This window comes from Convolutriloba macropyga, chromosome 2, assembly GCF_964194025.1.
Source record: "Convolutriloba macropyga chromosome 2, txConMacr16.3, whole genome shotgun sequence".
NCBI classification, from domain to species: domain Eukaryota; kingdom Metazoa; phylum Xenacoelomorpha; order Acoela; family Convolutidae; genus Convolutriloba; species Convolutriloba macropyga.
The window spans coordinates 5,295,791-5,306,921 of record NC_134469.1 but is presented as its reverse complement, the minus strand read 5'-3'; the positions used below and the strand labels follow the sequence as shown (position 1 = coordinate 5,306,921).

The window sequence follows — 11,131 nt, the reverse complement described above, 5'->3', positions numbered from 1 at the left end:
TTTTCACTTATAATTCATGTTGTTTCGGCACAGCTTGTTGGTTTTTAAGATTGTTTACATATAATTTATAAAAGGCTTATCCATTATTATCTGTTTGAGTCAAAAAAATAATTGATTTATTTTCTTTTGCTATTTAGGTGTTAATAAATTAACTCCAAGCTAGTGTCTTCTAAAAGTGAAAACAAGCAACAAACTTGAAATTTATACCATCGGTAATTGATTGACATTTTAACAGTCTGGACAAATTCTAGCATGAAATTCATTTTTTTTATTTTTTTTAGAAATTTTCCGTTTACTAGCTCATAAACCTTTCTCTTAAATGTGCTCTTATACTTTGCATGTTTGAAACTATTCTTTATATATGATACAATCAACATAGACATCATTTTTACAATTTAATTTTGCAGCAATAATGACCAATTTCTCGAATAACAATGCGGCTCAAATTGAAGATTTATTGAAAATTCTTCAACTCTTTAAGACCCTCAGCTAATCAACCATTTTATCACTTGTTACGACCGCACAGCTTCTACTCAACAAAATGTGTTCAAGTAAGATTTTGTTTTACGTGTACAGTTCTTCAGGTCTTGTTTTATTGCTCCAACATTTTCAAAATAGGAGGAACCACATCCTAAGCTGTCTGTTCTTCAATGAAGTTCTGAGTTTTTATTAACGCTTTCTAAACATCTTCCACTTGAGGCAAGACCCGCCTATTATAAAACTGAGCATCATGCTTTCTAAAATTTTTGAAACACTATAGCTTTTGATACCAATTTTGTTTGCTAACGAAGTTGGGATCTTTTCTGCTAGCGCACACCCCCCCCCCCCCCGCTTAGTTTGGCACCCCCATTTATACATGTTTAAACATACTGTTAAAGCTAAGAAAGTTTGGATCTTTTCCGCTAGCGCCCCCCCCCCCCCCCCCCCCAGTAAATTAGGCACCCCCATTTGTGTTTGTTTTACCATTATGTATGCATATGAACTATTACACAAGTAACCTTTACAGAATGTAGCAAAACATTAATATTGTGGGGGGGGGGGGGGGGTGCCTAAATTTCGGTTACATAGGACTGGGGGGGGGGGGGCGCTAGCGGAAAAGATTCTTATACATAAACATATTTGAACAATTTGCATTTATTAAAAGCTAGCTCAGCCATAGTTTGAAAGTATTACGTATTCAACCAAAATTTGTTGCATATAACGTAAGCATCAATAAAAATTTCTGTATTAGATCAGTTTTTGTGTTATCGGCTACAATAAGGGCTTGACTTTTAAAATTTTTTTAAGGAAACTATTCTAAAAGTGCCTTCAATCTACCTAGACACTCTTGTTTCAATGAAATGCAAATATCGATCTTACAATTCGCGAAAACATAGATTTTTTTTGGGGGGGGGGGGGGGGTGCTAAATTAGCGGCTATATATGGCTGGGGCTGCTAACAGAAAAGATCCCGAAGTTGTTGTTTTGCGACGCTTCGCCGGCTGACTGCTCGTGTCTCCGCACGTTTTTTGTTCAGGGTGAACAAAGAAAATTGAGTTTCAATGTTTTCATTCCACAGAAGGAATGTTTTTCGAACTGGGATTTTTTGTTTTTAGCCCCCCACGCAATTTTGGGGGCAAAATTTCAGCCAAATATGACTTGGGGGCAACAGAAAAGATCCCCGAGCTGCAATTTCAAAAACGATTGTAACTCGTTGTTTTGTTGCTGTTTCGGGCAGGGAACAGAAGTTTTTGATGGTTCTCTTCTTTTTGTCAAAAAGAAAACATAGACAATAGGAAGTTTATACCGTCAGCCGAAGCGTTAAATATAAAAAAATTGATAAATTATGTTTGCAGCTTTTGAGAATATCGCAGAACCAATCGCCTGATTGCTTGAGAAAATCAACGGCTAGGAAAAAGCCAAAAAACAACTATTCTCATCTCATATAGTGGCCATGAATTGTAATACGTTGTTTTCAACTAATATGGGATATTTGCATGCTCTCTGGAATCCTTGCAGTGATTCTGATAACTGGAGATTTGCGAAATAAACTTATGTTAGTTAATGATTGTTATTAACTATTTCAGATATGTTCGGATTTTTTTTTGTGTAACCGTTTTTTTTTTGTCGTTGGGACGTACGAGCATGTTAACTAAAATCGTCTTGAGTTATCGCTCACAAGTAAGCTGATTAAGAGGCCATGATCATAAAAGAAAATAATATTAAATAGGAAAAGACTAGAGTTCAAATTATAAACTTTGATATTTTTGTTCAAGTTTCCTGACAGAAAAAGTCTGTCAACTTTCTATAAACTATTAATCAAAACTTTTTGCGACAAAAAGGATGATTGCAAAAATTTAAAGTCTTGAATTTTTCTGTAGAGCATCGATGTCATCAACGCTTCGCTGACAATATAAACGATAGAGACGAATTTGAGCAGAAAAAGCTTGCTTTTTCTGAGAACGGACTCTGTACTTTGTATTCCACACCCAGTCTCACGAGCTGTCCTGGTTTAGATTTTAAAATTATCTGCTGTAAATGGAAGGTAATTTAGTTCTCGTACTGGAAATGTTTATATGCCGAAGAATACTTAATAAATGTTTTTTTGTTAATAATAATTTTTGAATACTTTTTTGCATTCGAATTAGTAAAAATTTGATATGGTCTTAATCTTCGTTCTAGAACAAAAATCCATGTTTTAATTTAAAGGAAATTTAGATAAATTAACAATTTGTTTAACGAGTTCCCTGAAAAAAAAAAATTGACGTTCAAAAGACATTTTCCCTTGTGATTTCTTGTTTTGTACTTTGCTTTCGACCGTTTCCGTTTGGCTTTTTGGCAGTTTAATTTGAAACGTAATTAATAGTTTTCATCTTTGGTCTGGGTTCAGAAACCTAATAATTTTGAATGAAAATATTCCATCTTCATTCGACTGTTTTTCTGATTTGTGTGTTTTTGGGCGTTCGTTTAGAACCAGACGGCTGAAAATAGATAGTAATAAAAAACTTACTGTTTTGTTCATTACGCTTGATTAACTTTTAAAGTTTTCAATAAAATAACTTCTGATAAGAATTTACAGTAAGTTGCAGAGATGCATTTATAAGTGTTGTTCCGATACTAAAACCAACTAGAGTGTAAATTTGTCGTATTTACCTAAATTTTAATGTTTATGTATTTTTGGCAATTTTCTGTTGATTTCTTCAGCTTATGCTTGATTGAAATAAATTCAAATAAATATTTGATATGAAAAGTTGCACCCTAATTATTTTCCAAGTTTAATTAATTTTTGGAAAATATTTTAACGCACAAAACTTCATTTTTGTTGCTGAAACAATTTATTAAATTGCTTTCACTGTGCTTAGTTATAATCAATTTGTGAAATGACATTTTGATCGCAAATCTATTTTGAAAGAATGGAGGTCGAGGAAGTTTATGATTAATTAGTTTGCTTTGACATCTTGTTCAGCTTTTGAGTGACAAAAACTGATCGATTCTTGTTGAATGCCTGGATATAACTAGTTATAATTTCAGTTATAAACTGAACCCAAATTTCATAGTCATTCCTTTGTATTACAGTACAGAACGTATATCATATGCAATCACTGTTTATGAGGTTTCTAAGTAGTTTTTACAATTTCTGCTAAAACGACAAGCAGAAATTTTGAGTGACTTCAGATTTCATAATTCAATAAATTTAGTAACACAAACCTAAGCAAAACTGTAAATCGAAACGTCATAAATTTATCTACTCTTACACGAAACTTCTGAAATTGAGGTTTTATTTTTGAGCTTTTTATTTATTTTCAGATTCATATCAACTATCTTTTGAATCTGAAAGGACGTCAGTTCACTTTTTGTTTATTATAAACTGGCATGTTATAAATTGTCATTACCTGGTTAGTAAAACCCCAAAATTTGAATGAAACCCTCCAATTTCCGCTCCTTTCCCCGCCCCCTGTCAAATATCCCACCCCTAACAGGTGTCATTTTTGAAAACAAAGGCGAAATGAATCTGAAAGCTAAAATAAACAATGGCTGAGTTTTCAATTTACGAGTGCTCTACCTTTGTCAGTTTCTTGTATTTGTTTATTTGTTTACTTTGACGATCCCAAATTGTTTGTTTTCCCCAAAATCTATACTTAAATTTTGTTTTCTAAAATTTTCACGCACATTTGGCCGAGACTTAAAGTCTGCTATTATTTCTGAAATATTCGATCTAATGAAATTTTCATTCGGGACGAAAATGGCATTTTAAATTTAGTGCAATTGGTTGTAATTCTTTTACAATGTTGTTGTAACAAAAGCCTATTTAGAGGAATTATTCATAAAACAGCTGCACATACTATTTTCATGGCAAAGTTCATTAGCTCGCCCGCGTTTAATTCTGAAACACCGAAACGAAATAAGTTATAGAAAAAAATGAGCTAAAGACCATAAAAGCTGACAAAATTCAGACCAAATCCGATTTTGAAATTAGGTTCGAAAGTATCTTGAAGTTTATTTTACGTCTTATACAATTGTCTACAAAAGCCACTAGGCTAAGTAAACAATGACCAGACGCAGATAAGGGCACTGAGCCCTTCTAAATTTCACCCGATAGTTTATTTTCCTGTTTCTGCCGCGCCTGTACTAACTCAAGTTAGTTATAACTGCGAGTTTGTTGTTGGTACAGAAAAAATAACGGATATCTTAACTTTTGCAATTTGCAACAATTGTTTGGAAAAGTCAGAATTGATGGCCTGATTGTTTATTGCGACAATTAATCCCGTTTTAAAAGCTATTTTGGTCGTCTATTTTGCGTTTTTGTCTGGATTGTTGTTCATTTGTTTCTCTGTTTATGCGCGTCACGATTCTTGGTTACGAACATTATACAATTACAGTTATACGGCCTTGTCTCAACAAAAGATTTCTCCATCAATTTAAGCTCTTAATCCGGTTGAAACTGAAACATTTGGAGTCAATTTCTGAACGTTAAAAATGAGATTTAAAGAAGGATTCAACATTACAAAGGAAACGGCGGTCGAAAGAAACTGGGGTAAGAGTTTTGCTTGTATTTATGAGTTTTCAACCATTTTATTGTCATTCAAATACGCCAGCAGGCCTTGGGTAAAAGGGAATTCAATTAAATATCGCATTTAGTTCAAATTTTTACAGGTCAAAATTCCAATTCATGAACTCGAGATACAGAAGAAATTTAATGCACTAAGTTTTTGAATGTTCGCGAGGACTTGTATTAATGTCGTGACCGACAAGTAGTTAAAGACAAAACGAACAATGATGCTTTTTCATTTAAAAAAAACGGTAAACGTTGAAATTGCATCAGCAATGATGAAGTTCATACTTTTTGTTCGGTTTTGTGATGTTTTTGAGAACATGGAGCAAATGGAAGCTTTCGAGGCTTAAATAAGAAATTACTGATAAATTGGACCTTTTCCGTTTGTATTGATAAATTGGACCTTTTCCCCCAATATAAGCTTAGTGGGTGCATATTATTTTCACCACTAGAAGCACGTGTCATAACTTTACATAATGACTTAGTATGTAATGGCACGTGTTCTGTGGCTGGGCGTGCATGGGGTGGGGCACACAAACTTAATAGATCTGATACATGATTTTAGTTCAACAGAAGAGCATTTATCCTCTTTTTTTTCCTTCATCATAGATTCTTTTCTTATAGTTGGATCTAGAAATTAAGCCTCGGATATTTGCCGTTTGTGCCCCCAAAACCTTATGCACCCCCAGATACGGAGCACGTTTCACTACATAGTAAATCATTGTATAAAAGTATAGTATGTACGTCGGGGGATGGAAATATTGTGAAAAACTTGCAAGTCATGCAAGTTTTTCCGGAATCTCAGTAAACATACTAAGCACAAGCAGTTTTTCAGTAAGCATAAAGAGATTAGCAGTAACATGGAAATTGTCACAACACTTTGTACGTAAATAATCAAATTAAGATTTTCATTTTTGGTAGTCTTATAAGAAAAAATGAAGTGCACGAAATGTCATTATAGTCTCTCTAATGTAGTAGTCAGGTTGTTCAAAAACCTTTTTTGTCTCAAAAAGCGATATTAAGCGGTAAAAGTTTTTACCAATGAGAATTAATTGGCAAAAATCCTTTGTTTCTTTTCTACGTCTGACCAATTTCAAGCACATCAATGCGCAGGTTAGTTTTACTACTTTTTTGCGAATTATAGTTTTTCATGCAACATAGTCAATTACACTTGTCTTTGAGGAATATTGCTTCTTGTGAGTGCTTCGTAGCGTTCCGTTGGTGATGCACTTCACCAACTTTAATTTAAATAGAAAAAAGTTTGGATTTTTTGATCTTCGCAACCGTATAGAGATCATGTATGGTTCTTAGTAATCATACAATGATCATAATTGGTTCATACTACTCGTATTAAGATCAAATAGGGTTTTTAATAACCATAAAACTATCATATATGATTTTTTTTGATCATTGAAAGACCTTACTAAGAAATTTGATGTCTTTTGTTGCACCACATATGTTCGTTGTATGATTACTAAGGATGATCATCCCGAGAATTTTCTTAGAATTTTTGTAACTGTTGTTCCTAGTTCCGATTCTAAATGTTGTTCTGCTCTTTTTTATCACACCACTTTTACCAATGAGATTTCAACTCGGGTACATTTGTGATATGCAATCTTTGAAGAAGTGTCATATCATCCTAAATTCTTTGTGTAATGATTCTAATTAAAATCTTACAAAATTTATTACGTGAAGCTTGGCTATGATTGCATTTAGTTTTTATGAAGTTGACCATATTTGAGAAAATTTTTTTGAAAAATACAGATTCTTGATCTTATAGATATAAATTTGTTTTTGAATTTTGACTTCTTTGATCACGCGGAAACTCTTCTTTAAAAATCCTGTCATTAAACCAGTTGTCAATTTTTTGGGGTATAAGTTTGTTTGGAAAGCAAATCAAACGTCAAATCAAAGTAATTGGTCTGATATCAATGAGCTCTATTCTTGTTCCATAATTCCTTCTTCTTTCAAGCTCCTTTTTTGGAGGTATTTATCTATTTCACTAAGGTTGTTCCTATACGAAACTGATTAGTGCGCTTGAACACTGATTTAAACAAAAAAAATGAAAACAATCCTTCTGATCAATGTTTTGATGAGACTACGTTCGCTGTGAAAGTTTTGCAAAAAAAGAGACGGTTATTGTGGATCGTTTTAAAATCCACTTTTTTCTAGAAAGCGCTGTCACATAAAGCATAGTTTTAGTTCATTACAAGATTTGCAGCTCATTTCAAACCGTTTAAGATTCCCAAGTCTTGATTACCATTATATAGAGTCAGTCTTAAAAAATTCCTTCCTAAAATAGAAGCTTTGTGTTTATTTTTTGAAAAGTGTTCGCTTTTATTCAATAGTTTTATTCCATGGTTATTATTTACACTGACTCACAAAGATGAACAAAAAATCCGACCTGTCATTTTATTATATTTTTGCTATTTATTTCAAGTGTTATCATAATACAAAAAGACACAATTAATATTATATGAAAACTAACGAGGAGGCGGCACAATTCAACTGTTATAATACTCTTATTATGAATTGAAGAAATTAAAGGTTGAATAGATTCAATTCAAAGTGCGGAAAGTTTTTCAACTTGAGTCCTATTAACAGCGCCGCCTTCAAAGCTCAAATCGGGTAAAATGAATGAATGAATGAATGGAAAAATAAAATAACGGGAATTCAAATCTGAAATAGTGAAGGGGGGGGGGGTTAAGTCGGGTGTTGAAAAAAGAGACTTTTATAATTAGAAAAGTTCCACCCCTCACAGAAACAATTGGGCAAAATGATACGAAAAGCAATTATGAAATGAAAACTGATTATATGTCAAGAATTATTTTGTTAACGCCCTCTGCTCCAGCTATCATTTTTAAACTCCTCCCGCTTTTATTCTGAAATGAAGCAAATTTCCAAAGTTGAGAGCTGGCACTTGAGACTTTGCCTTAACGCCGCCCATTTTTTTCCAATCTCATAAATTGTTATAAATTTTGACCCAAATTGAATTGTTTTTCAGACATTTAAACAAATCTATCAAGTTCAAAAGTTTTGAATAATGCAATTTTAGAGATTTTTCAATACTTCAAAGCTGGCCAGATAAAAAGATAATTGCGTTGTTAAATTACTATCGCAAAAAAATCCTGAGCCCGGTGGTTGTTCTAATTTTCAAAACCCACTTAAAAGATTCAATCGGAAAAATAAGTTGCCTGTTGTTTTTTAAGTAATGGTTAAGTGACTCTGCTTGAAGTAACTGAGAACTTCTGGCGTTCATCGAGAACCGCCAAGCGGTTCGAGATATTAAGTCAGAATTTCGAAGTGACTTCTGCAGAGTCACTTAACCATGCTTAAAACACGAAACGCGCATGTTTTAAAATGACGAAATTCAACGAAATTCAACTTCTGGCTAAGTAGCAACTTCTGGCATTTTGACTTCTGGCACTGCAGACTTTCGGCATTTTAAAATGTACACGTGAGTGTTTTAATTTCAATATCTTAAGGATAACTTTTGCTTAAAGTGGTATTTTTCAATAAAGCAATAAGAATAATAATAAATTTTTGCGGTGAATGCGGTACAACAACCCGAAGTGGGGTACCATGGTAATTCAGCACTGAATCATGATATTTCAATCCTGTAATTTTACTTTGATCATATTCTGATCATGTCATTTTTTACCCTGACAAGACAAAAATTCAGAAATAAAAATTCCTCGCCTGAAATGATTCTTAACAATTTAAAATTGCATAATTAGTTATTTTTGGGCAGTCAAAAAGTGCATAAGCGAGTTCAGCGAATGTATGTTACATTCATAGCAACCTTAAAAAAACAGAAATTAGATCATAACGATCTGAAAAAAACGGAAGATTGCGATATTTTCCTACAGACTAGTAGCTTTACTGGTATTCAACTGTTTTGTCTGTTATTTACTCGTTTTGCCTGTTATTTACTGGTTTTTGTCTGTAAAAATCCTCAATTTTGCAAATTTCCCGCGAATTTTGCAAGTATCATGTTTGTGCATCGTTCGATAATTCAATCTTTTTTTTTCAAAAATTCGAAATTGTTTATGATTTTTTATGCACAGAGAAAGGAATCAAAACCGACTGTGCATGCAAAATTTATGAAAAAAGTTGTTGTTTGAAATTATTCTATCATCTTCGAGCAAAGAAAACTAAAAGAAAACTAGAATTGTATGAAACAGTACTGATATAGCCTTTTAGTATTAATATTTCATGAATGAGTACTGGTTTACTATGACACTATAGTCCGGTAATAAATACTCAAAACTTAGATGCACTGCTTTTAACACTACAAAGCTATGTTGAACCAATTGGTTTGTTTCCAAGTGCCTCTCGGAATAGCTGTGCATGCAATGTTTTGGTGATTTTGCATCGTCAAGTGATATGGGAGCAAAAGTCGACAGCGAAATTTAAAGATCAGTAGCTGGTAAAAAGATGTTCATTCTCTCAATGATAGAGTTAAATCAGTAACTCTCTGTTTCCAATTTATGTAAATATTAAGAATTATATGGCAAAACGTTTTTTTTTCGGCCTTTTATTTAAAATCTTTAAAATCCATCACGGATTTTATTTCTTCGATGACGCTCGTTTTAATTTAAGGCGACACTATGTATATTGTGAATCTCTGTTGTTTTCTTGCCCGCCTTCCAGTATAAACAAACTGGGTTTTCATTTGCTCACGTTTGTTTTAATTTCTTTACAGAACAGTTTTTTCAAAAAAAAACATCATCCACTCTTTGTTTTTGAGCTTGTTTCACTAACAACATAAAAATCTTGTACGCATGTAGTTCTGAACTGTGCTGGTTATCTTTTCCTTTCGAGTTGACGCAATGGAAAATTTTTGATGAATTTGAAATATTTATTTCTCGACCAGCGGAAAGCAAAAGGACCTGACAGGATAGGCAATGACCTCTTGGTTGAACTAGCGCCATCTCTCAACAAATCGCTTGCACTCCTTTTCAATAGAATAACGAAAAAATAACATAGTCAAGCGCTTGGAAAATTAATGAGATTTTTCCAATCTTTAAAGATGGCGATCATCAAGCAGCCTCAAACTATCGACCCATCAGCCTTCTTTCTTTTGTTTCGAAAGTTATTGTGAAACTAATGTTCGACAAACTCCTCAAAGTCATCTCACCGCAGCCCTCTGATCAACAGCATGGATTCCGAAAGTAAAGATCAACAATGACAAATTTCAAAAATTACCTTCATGATGTTTTTGTGAGTCTGGATAATGTCGACTGTTCATATCAAATCTCGTTCTCTGTTGACTTCCAAAAAGCCTTCGACAAAGTAAATCACAGTCTACTTCAAGACAAGTTCCAGAAGTTCGGCGTTCAGGGAGCATGCCTGAAGCTCATAGAAAGCTATATCACTGGAAGACAACAACGCGTCAAGATTGAGAATTTCTTGTCTATTTCTCTTCAAGTTTACAGTAGAGTTCCCCAAGCTTCTCTCTTGGTCCCTCTTTTCATCCTTGCTTTTGTAAATGACCTGGAATGTGTTATGCCACTGAGTTTTGGTTATGTAGATGATTTCAAAGCAATTGGGACAAACTCCGTTACAATTGCAATTGAAATCAAGATCTGTCAACGTCAAAAAGAGTTTACTTCTGCCCATAAAAGGTTTTCATGACATCATTGTATCTGGAAATAAACTATCTATATCAAGTCAAGTGGAAGACCTGGGCTTGATGGTGTCACGAACTCTTACCTGGTCTTCGCATGCTAGACAGTGAACGTGTAAGGCCTTGATAGCTCTTTACAATATTCAGAGAAACAATTCCAATACAAGTGTGAGCAAAGAGAAGCATGCTTTAAAAAGCTACGTTGTCCCGGTAATCAGCTACGATAGCGCTCTCTGGCGCCCCAGCAATAGTGATCTCACGTTACTTGAAAATGTGCAAAGAAAGCCCGCTCGCTGGATTTTGAGCGGGGAAAGATTGAGTTACAAAGACAGTCTACTGAAACTAGAAATCCTTCCGATGTCACCCTACCAGGAACTGCATGTCATCCTACTGTTTGCGAAAATCTTGACTGGGAAAGTAGAGACGGACTGGCGAATGTTTGTCAGTATTTCACAATCGGGCGCAACCAGA

The 11,131-nt window shown here is 33.9% G+C and overlaps 1 protein-coding gene across 7 annotated transcripts in view; it reads left to right on the top strand.

The window, feature by feature from the left end:
* Nucleotides 1–11,131, top strand: part of LOC142355909 (uncharacterized) — a 136,440-nt gene that overhangs the window by 76,377 nt on the left and 48,932 nt on the right. Inside the window, exon 1 of one of the 7 annotated variants that reach the window (XM_075407966.1) lies at nt 68–551. The exons of 5 other annotated variants lie outside the window; for them this stretch is intronic. The gene's annotated coding sequence lies outside the window, so the exon portion shown is untranslated. Of the gene's footprint in view, nt 1–67; nt 552–3,598; nt 5,014–11,131 lie in introns of those variants that run through there. One more of the 7 variants, XM_075407960.1, reaches the window with a different exon arrangement.